Source organism: Neophocaena asiaeorientalis, unplaced genomic scaffold (assembly GCF_003031525.2).
Source record: "Neophocaena asiaeorientalis asiaeorientalis breed wild unplaced genomic scaffold, Neophocaena_asiaeorientalis_V1.1 scaffold814, whole genome shotgun sequence".
Lineage (NCBI taxonomy): Eukaryota > Metazoa > Chordata > Mammalia > Artiodactyla > Phocoenidae > Neophocaena > Neophocaena asiaeorientalis.
This window is the reverse complement of record NW_020172279.1, coordinates 202,063-219,392: the sequence shown is the minus strand read 5'-3', so window position 1 is coordinate 219,392 and position 17,330 is coordinate 202,063. Positions and strand designations below refer to the sequence as shown.

Below are 17,330 nucleotides of genomic sequence, written 5' to 3'. Positions count from 1 at the left end.
TAAGGGGCCAGATCAAGGTTGCAGAATAGAAGGACATGAAGCTCACCTCCTCCCACAAATACATCAAAAGTACATCTACACATGGAACAATTCTCACAGAATACCTGCTGAACACTGGCAGAAGATCTCATAAAAACAAAACCGCAAGGAAGATCACCACGTAACAAAGTAGGACAAAACAACAACAACAAAAAGGAATTTGGATGGGACCTGCACCTCTGGAAGGGAGCTGTGAAAGAGGAAAGGTTCCCTCACCCTGGGAAGCCGCATCACTGGTGGGGAGATCAGCCGGGACAGAAAGGGAGCTTCCGAGGCTCAGAGGAGAGTGCAGCAGCCAGCTTGCAGCAGGCAAAACAGAGAAAGACCAGCACAGAGGGTCCATGCCACTTCCTTGCACTCCCCAACCCAAGATGTACTTCTGGTGTGCGTGGGGGCTGGGTGCTGAAACTCTGGCTTCAGCGGACCCAGAGAAAGGACAGGGGTTGGCTGTGTGGAGAGAGCCTGAAGGAGCTGGACTGTGATCTAAGCTGCAACCTGGGGTGTGCACAGGAAGGACCCAGGTCTGCCACTGAAGCCCCATTGTTAACATGCATGCTGGAAGGGTGGGGCCTACTGGTGCATCCTCATTTTCAGCATGCTTACAGTGGGTGTGGAGTTCTGGGAGCACATAAGCACCTGCAGGTTGCCCACATGCAGAGGTGGGGCTGAAATCCAAGCCAATCCCCAGGAGCCCCAACACTTCAGAAGCAGTCACTGTGTGATCAGCGGATTTATGCACCATAGGTGGCTTTGTAAACTCACTGCCTGCAGGACATCTGAGCCGATTACTGGTGCTCCCATGGCTGGGGCAGGTCTGGTGATAGCAAGCTATAGGCTCTGCAAGCACACACATGTAGAGGTAGGGCTGGGGTCTGGGCTGACTTGGTAGCTCCGAGGGCAGGTCCAAGTGTGGGACTATGGTGGTCCCAGTGCCTGACCTCAGTGGTTCTGTGCCAACAGATATGCAATAAGCGCTTTGTGAACAGAGCACCTGCGGGACACCTGGGCCAACTGCCTGAATTTCCAAGGTTGAGGCAGTGCTGAGGGCAGTGCCAAAACAGTGTAGTTGGTGAGCTTGCACAACAGGTGACAGGTGATACCACAGAGTGCACTTCCTAGTGGACAGCTCCTGTGGAGGAATACTCAGTGGCTCCTCTCCCAGTGGGAGAACTCCAGTTCCTCCTACCTCACACCACAGTTCAGAAACAGATCTGGGGGCATCTACTCCAACAACTGGGGAGCAGACCCTGCACCCAACAGGGCTGTGACAACCACAGAGCAAAGAGGAGGCCTGCTCAACATCCACTGCAGGCTCTGGTCACCACACCAGTCACACCCCCTACAAAGGGGATAACTGAGAGAAAATGTGGCAAGCATCCATACTAAAACCAGCCCTTGCACCAAAAATATGAGACTCACACAGGCTACATGGGGATACTCCCACATAAGAACCCTCCTGGACCATAGTAGATAACTGTTTCTCCTAAACTCATAGAGTCAGAGAAATATAAGTAAAACTAAGAAGCAGAGGAACCACTTCCAATTAAGAGATCAAGAGGATTACCCTGAAAGTACAAACAATGAAACAAACCTCTCCAGTCTACTAGACCTCAAATTCAAAAAGGAGGTAATGAAAATACTGAAGGAATTAAGAAAAGCTACCAATAGAAATGCAGATGACTGTAAAAAAGGAACTAGAAACTATGAAGAAATCAGGGTAGCAATAGACATACCAGAAAAAATAGACTTTAAAAGGCCATAAAGAAAGATAAAGAAGGACACTATATAATGATACAAGGATAAATACAAGAAAAGGATATTATATTCATTAACATATATGCACCCAGTATAGTAGCACCTAAATACATAAAACAAATACTAACAGACATAAAGGGAGAAATTAATAGGAAAACAAAAATAGTAGGAGACTTTAAAAACCCACTCACATCAATGGACAGATATTCCAGACAAAAAATCAAGAAGGCAACAGGGACTTCCCTGGTGGCACAGTGGTTGAGAGTCCGCCTGCTGATGCAAGGGGCATGGGTTCATGCCCCGGTCCGGGAAGATCCCACATGCCACGGAACGGCTGTGCCTATGAGCCATGGCTGCTGAGCCTGTGTGTCCGGAGCCTGTTGCTCCACAACGGGAGAGGCCACAACAGTGAGAGGCCCGTGTACCGCATTAAAAAAAAAAAAAAAAAAGGGAACGGATATCCTAAATGATACAATAGAACAGTTAGACTTAATTGATATTTTTAGTACATCACATCCAAAAAAAACTAGAATACACATTCTTTTCAAGTGCATATGGAATAGTCTCTAGGACTGCCTACGTACAAAACAAACCTCAACAAATTTAAGAAGAAAGAAGTCAATTTAAGCATCTTTTCTGACCACAATGTCATGAAACTAGAATTCAACCACAGAAAGAGAAACAAGAAAAAAATGATTACATGGAGACTAAACAACATGCTACTAAAAAACCAATGGGGCAACAATGAAATCAAAGAGGAAATTAAAAAATACCTTGAGACAAATGACAATGAAAACACAACCATACAAAATCTATGGGATGCAGCAATAGCATTCCTAAGAGGGAAGTCCATAGTGATACAGGCCTTCCTCAAAAAAACAAGAAAAATCTCAAATAAACAACCTAGCCTACCACCCCAAAACGTTAGAAAAAGAACAAACAAAACCTAAAGTCACCAAAAGGAAAGAAATGATAAATATCAGAGAGGAAAGAAATGAAATAGAGATTGAAAAAATAGGAAAAAAAATCAATAAAATCAAGAGCTAGTTCCTTGAAAGGGTAAACAAAATTGACAAACCTCTGTCCAGGTTCACCAAGAAGAAAAGATAAAGGACCCAAATAAACAAAATAAGAAATGAAAGAGGAGAAATAACAACTGATACCACAGAAATATTACAAAAAACCATAAGAGAATACTATGAACAATTATATGCCAACATTGGACAACCTAGAAGAAATGGACAAGTTTCTAGAGACATACAGCCCACCAAAAGTGAATCAAGAAGAAATAGATAATTTGAACAGATCAATCACTAGAAGTGAAATAGAATCTGTAATAAGAAAAACTCCCCGCAAACAGAAGTCCAGAACAAGATGGCTTCACTGGGGAATTCTACCAAACATACAAAGAACTTATACTGATCCTTCTCAAATTCCTCCTAAAGATTGAATAGGAAGGAACACTCCCAAAGTCATTCTATGAAGCCACCATCACCCTGATACCAAAACCAGACAAAGACACTACCTAAAAAGAAAACTACAGGGCAATATCTTTGATGAATATAGATACAAAAGTTCTCAACAAAATATTAGCAAACTGAATGCAACAACACATAAAAAAAGATCATACACCACAATCAAGTTGGATTCATCCCATGGTCACAAGTATGGTTCAACATATGCAAAACGATTAATGTGATATACCACATCAACAAAAAAAACGACAAAAACCACATAATTATTTCAATAGATGCAGAAAAAGCCTTCAATATAATTAGGCATCCATTCATGATAAAAACTCTTAACAAAGTGTGTATAGAGGGAACATATCTCAACATAATAAAAGCTATTTATGATAAACTAACAGCCAACGTAAAACTCAACAGTGAAAATCTGAAAGGCTTCACAGTAAAATCTGGAAACAAGGATGCCCATTCTCACTACTTCTACTCAACACAGTATTGGAAGTCCTAGCCACAGCAATCAGACAAGAAAAAGAAATAAAAGGTATCCAAATAGGAAGAGAAGAGATAAAATTGCCATTATATGCAGACAACATTATATAATATATAGAAAACCTCAAAGACTCCACACAAAACTACTAGAACTGATAAATTCAGCAAGGTAGCAGGATACAGATTAAAATACAGTAATCTGTTGTTTCTTTACACTAACAATAAAATATCAGAAAGGAAAAGTAAAACAAAAAAAAATCCCGGGGCTTCCCTGGTGGCGCAGCGGTTGAGAGTCCGCCTGCTGATGCACGGGACACAGGTTCATGCCCCGGACTGGGAAGATCCCACATGCCGCAGAGCGGCTGGGCCCGTGAGCCATGGCCGCTGAGCCTGCGTATCCGGAGCCTGTGCTCTGCAACGGGAGAGGCCACAACAGTGAGAGGCTCATATACCACAAAAAAAAAAAAAACCAAACAAAGAAACAAAACAAAACAAAACAAAATCCCTTCTAAAATCTCATCAAAAAAAAAAAAAAAAGATACTTAGGAATAAACCTGACCAAGGAGGGGAAAGACTTATATGCTGAGAATTATAAAACATTGAGGAAGGAAACTGAAGATGATTCAAAGAAATGGAAAGATATCCAGTGCTTTTGGATTAGAAGAATTAATATTGTCAAAATGGTATTACTACCAAAAGCAATCTACAGATTTAATGCAATCCCTATCAAAATACCCATGACATTTTTCACAGAACTAGAACAAACAACCTTAAAACTTATATGGTACCATGAAAGACCCAGAATTGCCGATCAATCCTGAGGAAAAAGAACGAAGTAGGTGCCATAACCCTCCCAAACTTCAGACAATACTACAAAGCTACAGTAATCAAAACAGAATGGTATTGGCACAAAAACAGACATATGGATCAATGGAATAGAAGAGAGAGTCCAGAAATAAACTCACGAACCTACAGTCAGTCTTCAACAAAGGAGGCAAGAATATACAATGGAGAAAAGACAGTCTCTTCAGCAAATGGTGTTGGGAAAGCTGGACAGCCACATGTAAGTCAATGAAGTTAGAACACACCCTCATACTGTACACAAAAATAAACTCAAAATGGATTAAAGACTTAAATATAAGACATGATAACATAAAACTCCTAGAAGAGAGCACAGGAAAAACATTCTCTGACATAAATTGTACCAATGTTTTCTTAGGTCAGTCTCCCAAGGCAACAGAAATAAAAGTAAAAATAAACAAATGGGACCTAATCAAACTTATAAGCTTTTTCACAGCAAGGGAAACCATCAACAAAACAAAAAGACAACGTACGGACCAGGATAAAATATTTGCAAACAATGTGACTGACAAGGGCTTGAAACATGAAAACAGCTCATACACGTAAGTAACCAAAAAACCAAACAACCTAATCAGATAATGGACAGAAGATCCAAGTAGACATTTCTCCAAAGAAGACACACAGATGGCCAATATGCACACGAAAAGATGCTCAACATCGCTAATTATTAAAGAAATGCAAATCAAACCTGCAATGAGGTACCACCTCACACTGGTCAGAATGGCTATCATTAAATAGTCTACAAATAACAAGTGCTAGAGAGGCTGTGGAGAAAAGGGAACCCTCTTATACTGTTAGCGGGACTGTAAGTTGGTGCAGCCACTATGGAGAAGAGTATGCAGGCTCCTCAAAAAACTAAAAATAGAGTTGTCATATTATCCAGCAATCCCACTCCTGGGCATATATCTGGAGAAAACTATAATTCAAAAAGATACATGTACTCCTATGTTCATAGCAGCACTATTTACAACAGGCAAACATGAAAGCAACCTAAATGTTCATTGACAGATAAATGGATAAAGAAGATGTGGTACATATATACAATGGAATATTACTTAGCCATAAAAGAATGAAATTTCCAGCAACATGGATGTACCTAAAAATTATTATACTAAATGAAGTAATAAGTCAGAAAGACAAATATCATATGATATCACTTATATTTGGATGGAATCTAAAATATGACACAAATGAACTTATTTATGAAACAGAAACAGACTTACAGACATAGAAAATAAACTTATGGTTACCAAAGGGGAAAAGGGATGGAGGAGGGATAAATTAGGAGTTTGGGATTAGTAGATACAGTCTACTATATATAAAATAGACAAAAAACAAGGTCCTACTATATAGCACAGGGAACTATATTCAATATCCTGTAATAAACCATAATGGAAAAGAATATGAAAAAGAATATATATATATGAAACTGAATATATATATAAAACTGAATCACTTTACTGTACACCAGAAACTAACACAACATTGTAAATCAACTATACTTCACTAAAAAAATAAATTAAAAATAGTTTAAAAATGTACTTATTTTAAAGTAAAATAATCAGACAGCATGGTATTTGGACATAGATGTGTAAATAAATCACTCAGAATGAAAATAAAAATCCTAGAAACTGAGTAACCTATGTATGGACAATTGATGCACGAAAGAGATGGCCTTGAAGAAAAGCAAGAAAGGATGAACTTTACAAAAAGTCATGTGGCGACAACTGATGAATCAACAGGACTTTTACTGCATATCATATGCAAAGATCAATTCCAGGTTGACATCAGCAAAAATGGCAGAATATATGATCCCCAATTCTACCATGCATAAAAGCAAGAAAAAACTGGCAAAAACTGTCAGAATCAACTTTTTTTTAGATTCTGGAAACTTACCAAGGCTTGCAACAATCTGGACAATGTACTTGCTCTAAAAAAGAAAAAAATGAAAAGAACAATTCTCAGTAAGAACTGAGAATCTTGTGGCATTTAACTTACCCCATTCCCATACCCAAGCTCCCTTTCTCCATGGTAGCCATGAAAATAACAGACCGCTGGACCACTTTCCTGGCACCAAAGGAAAAAGAACAGAACTTATTCACATAGAGTTGTAATTAATTATTTGTTCTGACCTATCTGGTATCTCCCTGGAAAACTGGCTCAAACGTTAGTTTTTATGTTAGTAACTTGCAGGTTTACTGTTAAAGCAGCTTGCAAATTGGGGGCAGCATTTCCTGCAAACCTTGCAGGCTAAAACAATCTTAGGTTCCTGCCACCTGAGATGATAGGTGCTGTGTAACAGCTGTGGAAAACAATAGACTAACCAAAAAGTTTGGGAGGTTTTATGGAATGAATTGTGTCCCCTCAAAATTCATATGTTGAAACCCTAACCCCAGAATCTTAGAATATGACCATATTTGGAGATGCGTGCACACAGAGAAAAGGCCATGTGAGAGAGGCCTTAGGAGAAATCAAACCTGCCAACACCTTGCTCTAGGACTTGAAGTCTCTAGAACTGTGAGAAAATAAATTTCTGTGGTTTAAGCCACACAGTCTGTGATATTTTGTTATGGTAGCCCTAGCAACTAACACAGGAGGAACGTCCCTAAAACTTTGGAAAGTTGCAAAATATTCCTGGGATCTAGAATGGAATCTAGAAGGTCAATAATTTTCCAATGTCACATTTTATGATAACATTTATGTGAAATTTGCAGAACAGGAAAATCCATAGAGACTGAAAGTAGAATAGTGATTGTCAGGGGATGGGAGTGATGGGTGATTGACATTAACTCCTAATGACTATGGTTTCATTATGGGGTAGTGGAAAGTTCTGGAATTAGACAGTGGTGAGGGCTATACAACAGTAAATATATTATAATCCACTTAGGTGTACACTTTAAAAATGCTGAATTAGGGCTTCTCTGGTAGCGCAGTGGTTGGGAATCCACCTGCCGATGCAGGGGATGCGGGTTCGTGCCCCGGTTCGGGGGGATCCCACGTGCCACGGAGTGGCTGGGCCCGGGAGCCATGGCCACTGGGCCTGGGCGTCCAGAGCCTGTGCTCCACAGCAGGAGAGGCCACGGCGGTGAGAGGCCCGTGTATCGCAAAAAAAAAAAAAAAAAAAAAAAGCTGAATTATATGCTATATAAAATACATCCCAAATTTTACAAATGCTATAAAAATCAATTCCAGGCAGAAAAAAGGACTAACGCATGAAAGGGGAAACTATACATTTTTAGGAGATGCATAAGACAATATTTTTATGATTTTATCTTGAGGGAAAGATGTGTTAAACTAGATGAAAACAGCCATATGCATGAAGGAAATACTGATAAACTCAATTACATTAAACTTAATCTCTCTTCATCTAAAGACACAATAAAACTGTGAGAAGGTAAAAGAAAGTAAGGAGAGGATGTGTGCAACATGTATATTTAACTAAGTATATGTATATAATACATACCAACAAACAAAAATTACAAGAAGCCATTAAGAAAATCTCCAAACACCAGTTTTTAAAAATGGGCCATAAATTTTACTATACTTTACAAAAGAGGATATACCAATTACCACTAAACATGTAAACATACCTTTAACTTCATTAGTAAATCAGACAAATTCAAATTAAAATCTCAATGAAACATTATTGCATATATATCAGATTGGCAATTACTAAAACCTCTGATGACACCAATTGTTGGTAAAATTGTGAAGCAAAGGAGAATCTCATGCATGACTGGTAGATTGTAAGTTGTTCAACTATGTTGGAAAAAATATTAGCATTATCTACTCATTTAAATAACACTTGACTTGTAATATAGCAACATCCCATCTAAGTATATAAAGCAGAATGAATCTTGTACATGCTTGCTAGTAGATATTGAAAACATTTGCAGCAGCAGTGTTTGTAATGATTTTCAATTGGAAAAATCTTCAAATGTCTATCAATAGTAGAATGAACAAACTTGGAGATATTCATACAATAGAATAGTATACAGCAAACCAAATGAAATAACTATAGCTATATTTAATGATGTTAGATTCTCACAATGTTGAGCAATAAATAAAAAAGAAAGTAATGCAGTAGTGTGCTCACTTTGCATCACACTCAAAATCAAGGAAAAATAATATATTTATAGACATATTCATATAAGTAGTAAAATTATAAAGAAAAGCAAGGTAATAATTATCATAAAAGTCAAAATATTTAGAATAGGGAGAAAGGATAGACACGAGGGATTTCTGAGATACTAAAAATGATCTATTTTTTTCACTTTGGTTGTTACAAATTATACATACTCATAATTATTCTTTACATTGTGTTTTATGCACTATATTATTTATGTAAAATATATCTCAAAATAAAAATGGATATAGATAGATAATAGATAGATAGATAGATAGATATAGATGATGCTAGAACAACTTTCCAGATGGGGAAAATAAGTTTTTATTCCTTCCTCACAACGTATGCAAAAATTCAATTGTATTAGATATAGTAAATAGTTAAATTTGAGACGCTAGGAAAGGCTTTCTTATATAAGAAACATATATTACAAATGTTTAAGGAAAGCAATAATAAAAATAATACTTGGAAGTTTTGACCCTTTCTTGCTGTCTTACTATCTCCAATTTTTTTTACAATCAATTTATTTTTGATAAGGTAATACATTCTTATGATTCTCTCTCTCTCACCTACCTTCTTGTAGGTCTTTGTCTGGCTTTAGTATCAGGGTAGTGAGGGACTCATTAAATGAGTCTGGAAGTGTTCCCTCCTCTTCAATTTTGTGGAAAAGTTGGAGAAAGATTAGTATTTTTTCCTAAGAATTCACTAGTGAAGCCATCTGACTCTGTGCTTTTCTTTTTTGGGAGGTTTTTGATTACTGATTCAATCTCCATATTAGATATAGGTCTGTTCAGACTTCATGTTTTAGTCTTGGTAGGTTGTATGTTTCCAGGAATTTACTCATCTTTTCTAGACTATTCAGCTTGTTGGTATATAATTGTCCATAGTAGTGTCCTTATGATTCTTTGTATTTCTGTGGCATAAGTTGTAATGTCTCTCATTTCTGATACTGATTGTTCTCTCTTTTTCTTAGTCTATCCAAGGGTTTTTTTGCTTTTTAAAAAATCTTTTCAAAAAACAGTTCTGAGTTTCACTGTTTTTTTCTACTGTTTTTCCATTTTCTATTCGGTTTATTTCTGTCTTTTTTTTAAAATTCCTTCTGCTAACTTTGGGTTTTGTTTTTCTTTTTCTAAATCTTTGAGGTATGAAGTTAGATTTTTTGAGATCTTTCTTCTTTTATGATGTAGACTTTTCTAACTATGAACATCCCTCTTAGTACTCTTTTTCTCAATTTCATATGTTTTGGTATGTTGTGTTTTTATTTTTGTCTCGAGGTATTTTCTAGTTTCCTCTGATTCTTTTTTGACCCAATCGTTGTTCAAGAGTGTATGGTTTAATTTCCACATATTTGTGAATTTTTCAGTTTTCCTTCTGCTACTGATTTCTATTTTTATTCCACTGTGATCAGAAATGATACTTGGTATGATGTTAATCTTAAATTTGTTAAGACTTGTTTCATGATCTAACATGTGATCTATCCTGGAGAAGGATCCATTCTCAGTTGAGAAGAATGTGTATTGTGGTGTATTGTGGTATTGAGTGGAAAGTTTATAGAAACTTTGTTACATTTGGCCTATAGTGTTATTGAAGTCCTCTGTTTGCTTACTGATCTTCTGTCTGGATATTCCATCCCTTCTTGAAAGTGTGGTACTGAAATCTCTTACTCTTACTGTATTGCTATCTATTTCTTCCTTCAGTTCTACCAGTGTATGCTCTGATACTGAGTGCAAATATCTTCCTGGTGGATTGACCTTTTATCATTGTATAATATCCTTCTTTATTTCTTGTGAGAGTTTGTAGTTTAAAATCATTTTGCCTGATAAAATCAGTCAACCCTGCTCTCTACTGTTTGCCAATGACATGGGATATTATCTCTTTTCATCCCTACACTTTCTGCCTATACGTGTCCTTAAATCTGAAGTGATTTTCTTAGTACGATAGTTTCTAGGTCCATCCAAGTTGCTGCAGATGGCAATATTTCAATATTTCATCCTTTTTCACAGGGTACTATATTCAGTACCTCGTAATAACCTATAATGAAAAATAATCTGAAATATACATATATATATTTAACTGAATAGAACTGAATCACTTTGCTGTACACCTGAAACTAACACAATACTGTGAATCAACTATACTTCAATTAAAAAAAATAGTGATTTTTCTTGTAGATAGCATACAGTTAGTCCTGCTTTTTTTTGTTTGTTTTTTGTTTTTGCGGTACGCGGGCCTCTCACTGTTGTGGCCTCTGCCGTTGCGGAGTACAGGCTCCAGACGCGCAGGCTCAGCAGCCACGGCTCACGGGCCTAGCCGCTCCGTGGCATGTGGGATCTTCCCGGACCGGGGCGCGAACCCGTGTCCCCTGCATTGGCAGGGGGACTCTCAACCACTGCGCCACCAGGGAAGCCCAGTCCTGCTTTTTATCCCTTCAGCCATTCTATGTCTTCTAGTTGGAGAATTTAATCTATTTACATTTAAATTATTATTCTTAGGAAAGTATTTACTATTGCCATTCATTGTTTTCTGTTAGTCTTTTAATTCTTTTGTCTGTCTGTTCCCCTTCATCTTGCTTTGTGCTTTTCTGATATTTTGAATTGATATACTTTCATTCCTTTCGCTTTTTCTTTTGTATAATTTCTATAGGTATTTTTTGGTTACTTTGGGGTTATGTAATACATATATAATATTATATTTTATAAGAATATGATATAACAGTCATTTTTTAAGCTGATAACTAGAGTTCAACTGCATACAAATGCTCTACACTTTAACTTCTCCCCTCTCCAGTTCATGTTATCATTGTCAGAATTTACTATCTCCAGAAGTCAGCTTTCTCCTGCCATGACAGGCACCATACAACCTCTAGGTTTCCTCTTACTTCCCGCAAGAGAAAGCATCTAATGTGGCAAGACTCTATGTCTCAAGCCTGACATTCAAACATTTGCAAACTTGTGGAGGATTTTGATAATGCTACTAGAGTTTGCTTACTGCCTAAGGATCCTTGGGTTTGGAAAGAATTTAAATGAAACTTTTCCCCATAGTTTTTTTTTTTTTTTTCAAAAAATCTTTCAGAGTGGGTGTCATGAATACATGTCACAATTTGAAGGTATTCATATTGTGTATCCTTTAACACATTTTTAGGTATAATTTTTAAAAATACTTTTGTCTTTAACTTTTATACTAGAATTAAAAAGTGATTTACCCACCACCTCATTGTCCATCTTTATAAGAGCTATTTCTAATTCTCTATAAGGAAAATCACATAACTCTGTTTCATTAGGGCTGGTTTCTAGAGATTTCTCTGTTTCCTTTGTTTGGAACATCTTTATCTGATTCCTCATTTTCATAGGTTTTCTGTGTTGGTGTCTATAAATTTGACAAAGCAGACACCTCTTTCAGTCTTCACTGACTTGCCTCATACAGAAGAAGACCCCTGCCAATCAGCCTGGCCAGATATTTTGGATACCTCTACCAACTCCTACCCTCCCCAGGGAAAAGCAAGCATCTGTGGCTTTTGTCCGTTCCCTCCATGCTGAGCCCAGGAGGTAGGGGTAGCTATGGCATCTACCAGCCCAAGCTGCTACCTCCATTCTTCACCAGGTGGCTAGACTGTGCTAGATCTATCAGAGCTTCAAGACTAGTGAGATCGATGTTAGTTCTTTGGTCAGCCCTGGAAAAGTGGGGGCATTGGACATACAGATCAACTCTTTTCCTTCTCAGGGGCAAGCTGAAAACTAGGAATTTTTATCCATTAACCCTGTGTTCATCATGGGAGAGAAACAATGGCATCAACACACGAGCTGCCACTGGCCCATCAGAACTTCAGAACTGGTGAAACAGATGCTATTTCTTTTCTTAATTTTTATTTTTCTTCAATTGAAGTATAGTTGATTTACAATGTTGTGCCAATCTCTGCTGTACAGCAAAGTGACTCAGTTATACACATACAGACATTCTTTCCTTTATATTCTTTTCCATTATGGTTTATGACAGGATATCGAATATAGTTCCCTGTGCTATACAGTACTGATTCCATTCCTTTGTGCAGCCCTGGAGAGGATGGATTGCTGGATGCATGGATCAACTCTTTCCCTCCCAAGGGGGAAGCTGAGAGCTGAGATTTTTTTTGTCTGCTCACTGTGCAGAGCAGGAGATAAGATCAATGGCATTCTACCATCCCAATGTGCACTTCTATTCTCCCTGTGGTGGCTAGATTGTGCCAGATTCATCAGAGCTCCGAAACAGAAGGCAGTCATCTGAGAAACCCCCTTGGAAAAGACAGGGTCCCGATGCATGAAGCTACACTTTCCCGCCCTGGCATGAAGTTTGCACAATAATGATAGGTAACTACACACCCAGACAATTTTACTGGTGAATATCATCAAACATTTAAGGAAGAAATAACACCAATCTCCCACAAACATTTTTAGAAAATAACAGAAATAACATGTCACAACTGATTGTATGAGACAATGTGATCTTGATACAAAAGCCTGACAAGGGCATTATAAGAAAATTAATTTATAGTTCAAAACTCAGGAGCATAGCATCAAAATTCCTTAAGAAAACATTATGAATTGAATCCATCAATATTTAACAAAAAGGAAAATAGATTCTAACAAAGTGGGTTTATCTCAGGAATGTGAGGTTGGTTTAAAATTCTAAAATCCATCTAAATCACCACAAATCTATTTAAAAAATAAGAAGCAAAAGTAATGATCTCAATAGATATAGAAAAGAATGTTTTTAAAGAAATTCAACACTAAATCATAATAACTAATTTCAGCACACTGTAAGTAGGAGGGAACTCCCTCAGTCTGCTAAAATGCTTCTAGCAAAGATCTATAGCTAACATCAAGCTTACTGTTATGATATTGAAGTTTCCACCTAAAATAGGGAAAAGTCAGGGATGTCTGCTCTCATTACTTCTAATCAACATTAGAAGTAGGTCTTAACCAAGCAATAAGACAAAAGAGTAAATAAATACATAAATATTGGATAAGAAGTAAAACTACTGTTATTTTCAGAGAGTATGATTATATGCTAGAAAAAATCTACAGGAATCCATTAATAAAAATATTAGAACTCTAACTCACATAAGTTAAAATATAAAAAAGCAACTGCATTAACATATATTAGCAACAAAATATTGAGAATTTTAATTCTGAAATATCATTAAAGTGGCATGAAAATATTAAAGAGTTAGGAATACATTTAATGAAATTTTCCAAGAGCTCATGACTGAAAACCCCATGACATAGATAAGGAATATTAAAGAATGGTTAAATAAATGGAGAGATTATTTATGTTCATTAATTGAGGGAATATTGCTATGATACTGAAGAAACTGACAGTCGGATTCTACAATTTATGCTACAGAAGAGCTAGTATTAGTTTTCAAAAGGATAGTGATATTGTGCGACATTTAGTCCCAGATGTCAAGACTTACAAAGAAGCTTCATTAACTAAGACAGAATAGTATTGATATATGGATAGATGAATCAATAAATGGAATAAAATAGGGAATTCAGAACAAGACCTAAGCTTATATGGTCATTTGACTTTCCACAAATATATTTCTACAATTTAATGGGGAAAAGAAAGTCTGTCTTATCAACAAATGGTACTGGGACAACTGGATATGATTATGGGGAGAAAAATGAACTTGGATGCTATCTTACTCCACACACAAAATTTCATTTCAGGATGATCATAGACATAAGTGTAAAAACTTTATATACCTGCTGGAATAAATCACAGAAGAATATCTTTGCAATCTATGAATATGAAATAAAAACTTTCTCAGTAGGGAAAGCTGAATTTGTCCCAAATGGACATACAATATAATAACTGATAAAAGAAGTTCATCAGACTGTAGAGAAATTATATGTGACAGAAAATTGGATCTGCAGTAAAGACAAAGTAAACACCTGTACTGATTCTATTAATAAATGGTCTAACACTAGAATCAAAAGGCAGAGATTGGGCTTCCCTGGTGGCGCAGTGGCTGAGAGTCTGCCTGCCGATGCAGGGGACACGGGTTCGTGCCCTGGCCCAGGAAGATCCCACATGCCGCGGAGCAGCTGGGCTCACGAGCCATGGCCACTGAGCCTGCACGTCCGGAGGCTGTGCTCCGCAGCGGGAGAGGCCACAACAGTGAGAGGCCCACGTACCGCAAAAAAAAAAAAAAAAAAAAAAAAAAAAAAGGCAGAGATTGTCAGACTAGATTTAAAAGCAAGATTAAACTCTATGGTGTTGAGTAGAAACAATTTAATAAAAGAGGCATAGAGTGACAGTAAACAGTTAAGGAAAGTTATAAAAATTGAATATGAATCATATTAAAGTGGATGTAAAAAGCTATATTAAGTAAAAATTGACAGACTAAAATAGAAAACTCAGCACTCATAGAGAATAAACATCCCTCTCCCAGTACCTGATAGAAAATGTAGAAAAAAAAATCAGTTATGATACAAGAGATTTGAAAACCACCAACTTGATCTAGTTGACATTTAAAGAATGCTATACCGGCCACAGTCTTCGCGGAGAGTCACCGAGGTTTCCTGCTTCAACAGTGCTTGGACAGAACCCCGTGCTTGTCCCCCGCTCCGGCCGGCCGCTCAGAACCAGCCCTCGCCACTACCTCACAGCGCCCTCCGACCGCCTCTCCAGCCACCGGCCATGACGACCGCATCCCCCTCGCAGGTGTGCCAGAACTACCACCAGCACTCGGAGGCTGCCATCAGCCGCCAGATCAGCCTGGAGCTCTACGCCTCCTACGTCTACCTATCCATGTCATACTATTTTGACCGCGATGATGTGGCTTTGAAGAACTTTGCCAAATACTTTCGTCTCGTGAGGAGAGGGAACATGCTTTGAAACTGATGAAGCTGCAGAACAAACGGGGTGGCCGAATCTTCCTTCAGGATATCAAGAAGCCAGACCATGATGACTGGGAGAATGGGCTGAATACAATGGAATGTGTGCTACACTTGGAAAAAAGTGTGAATCAGTCACTACTGGAACTGCACAAATTGGCCACTGACAAAAATGATCCCAATTTGTGTGACTTCATTGAGATGCTTTACTTGAACGAGCAGGTGAAATCCATCAAAGAGTTGCGTAACCATGTAACCAACTTACGCAAGATGGGGGCCCCTGAATCTGGCATGGCAGAGTATCTCTTTGACAAGCACATCCTGGGAAACAGTGATAATGAGAGCTAAGCCTTAGGCTGGCTTCCCATAGCCACGGGGATGACTTCCCTGCTCACCAAGGCAGTGCACGCATGTTTGGGTTACCTTTACCTTTTCTATAAGTTGTACCAAAACATCTACAAGTTCTTTCCTTAGTACCATTCCTTCAAATAGAGTAATTTGTTACTCCTCTCGCCAAAATAAGAATGCTATACCAACAAGTGCAGCACATATGTACAAGTGCAGGGAACATTCACCAAGGTAGAAGGTATGCTGAGCCATAAGACCAAATCCTCAACAAATTTAAAAGAATTGAAACCATACAGTAATAGTGTATTAGTTTCCTAGGTCTGCCATAACAAAGTACCACAAACTGGGGAGTTTAAAACAACAGAAATTTATTGTTTCAGTTCTGGAGGCAAGAAGTCTGAAACCAATGTGTCACCAGAGCCAATCTCCCTCTAAAACCTGCAGTGGAATCCTTCCTTGCATTTTCTTAGCTTCTGGTGGTTTGTCAGCAATCTTTGACATTCTTTGGCCTGTTCATGCATCACTCTGATTCTCTGCCTTCACTTGACTTTTTGCCTGTGCCTATCTTCACATGGCTGCCTTCTTATATGGCCACCAGTCGTATAGGATTAAGGGTTTACCCGACTCCAATATGACCTTATCTTAACTAATTACATCTACATTGATTCTGCTTTCAAATAAGGTCACATTCTGAGGTACTGGGGGTTAGGACATCAGCATATCTTTTTTTTCAGGTGGGAACATATCTCAACCCATACCAAATAGTATGGAGAGGTTCCCTCAATTTTGGAATTTCTGCAACATGTGTTAATAATCCATGGGTCAAAGAAGAAATCATAAGAAAAAATAGTGAATATCGTGAGCTGAACACCTACCATATATATCAATAATGGATATCCAAGTATCAAATTTTGTGGTATGTATCCAAAGCAATGCTTAGAATTTTATAAATATAAATAACTGCTAGAAAAATGATTTAAAAATTAATGACCTAAGCTTGTACCGTAAGAGCACTAGTAAAAGAGCAAATTAAACCTAAAATAATAGAAGGTAAATAATAAAAATAAGATCATAAATCAAGAAATAGGAAACAGATAACAATAGATAATAAAGTTAAGATATGGGGTTTGGGGGGAAAAATAATAAAAATTGTAGATACTAACCAGACTGATTAAGAAAAAAAGATATACATATTGCCTAAAGCAGTAATTAAAAAGGGAATATCACTAAACATATTAAAAGGACTACAGACATTAAAGGGTAATAAAATAATATTATAAATCTGTTTATATCATTAAATTCAACAACCTAGCTAACTGGAGATATTTATTGAAAACCATGAATTACCCAAACTGACAGATGAAGAAATAA

The 17,330-nt window shown here is 37.5% G+C and overlaps 1 pseudogene; it reads left to right on the top strand.

Moving 5' to 3' along the window:
• The first annotated feature begins 15,414 nt into the window (after nt 1-15,414).
• LOC112412154 (ferritin heavy chain pseudogene) lies at nt 15,415-15,966 on the top strand (annotated as a pseudogene).
• The last annotated feature ends 1,364 nt before the right edge of the window (nt 15,967-17,330 follow it).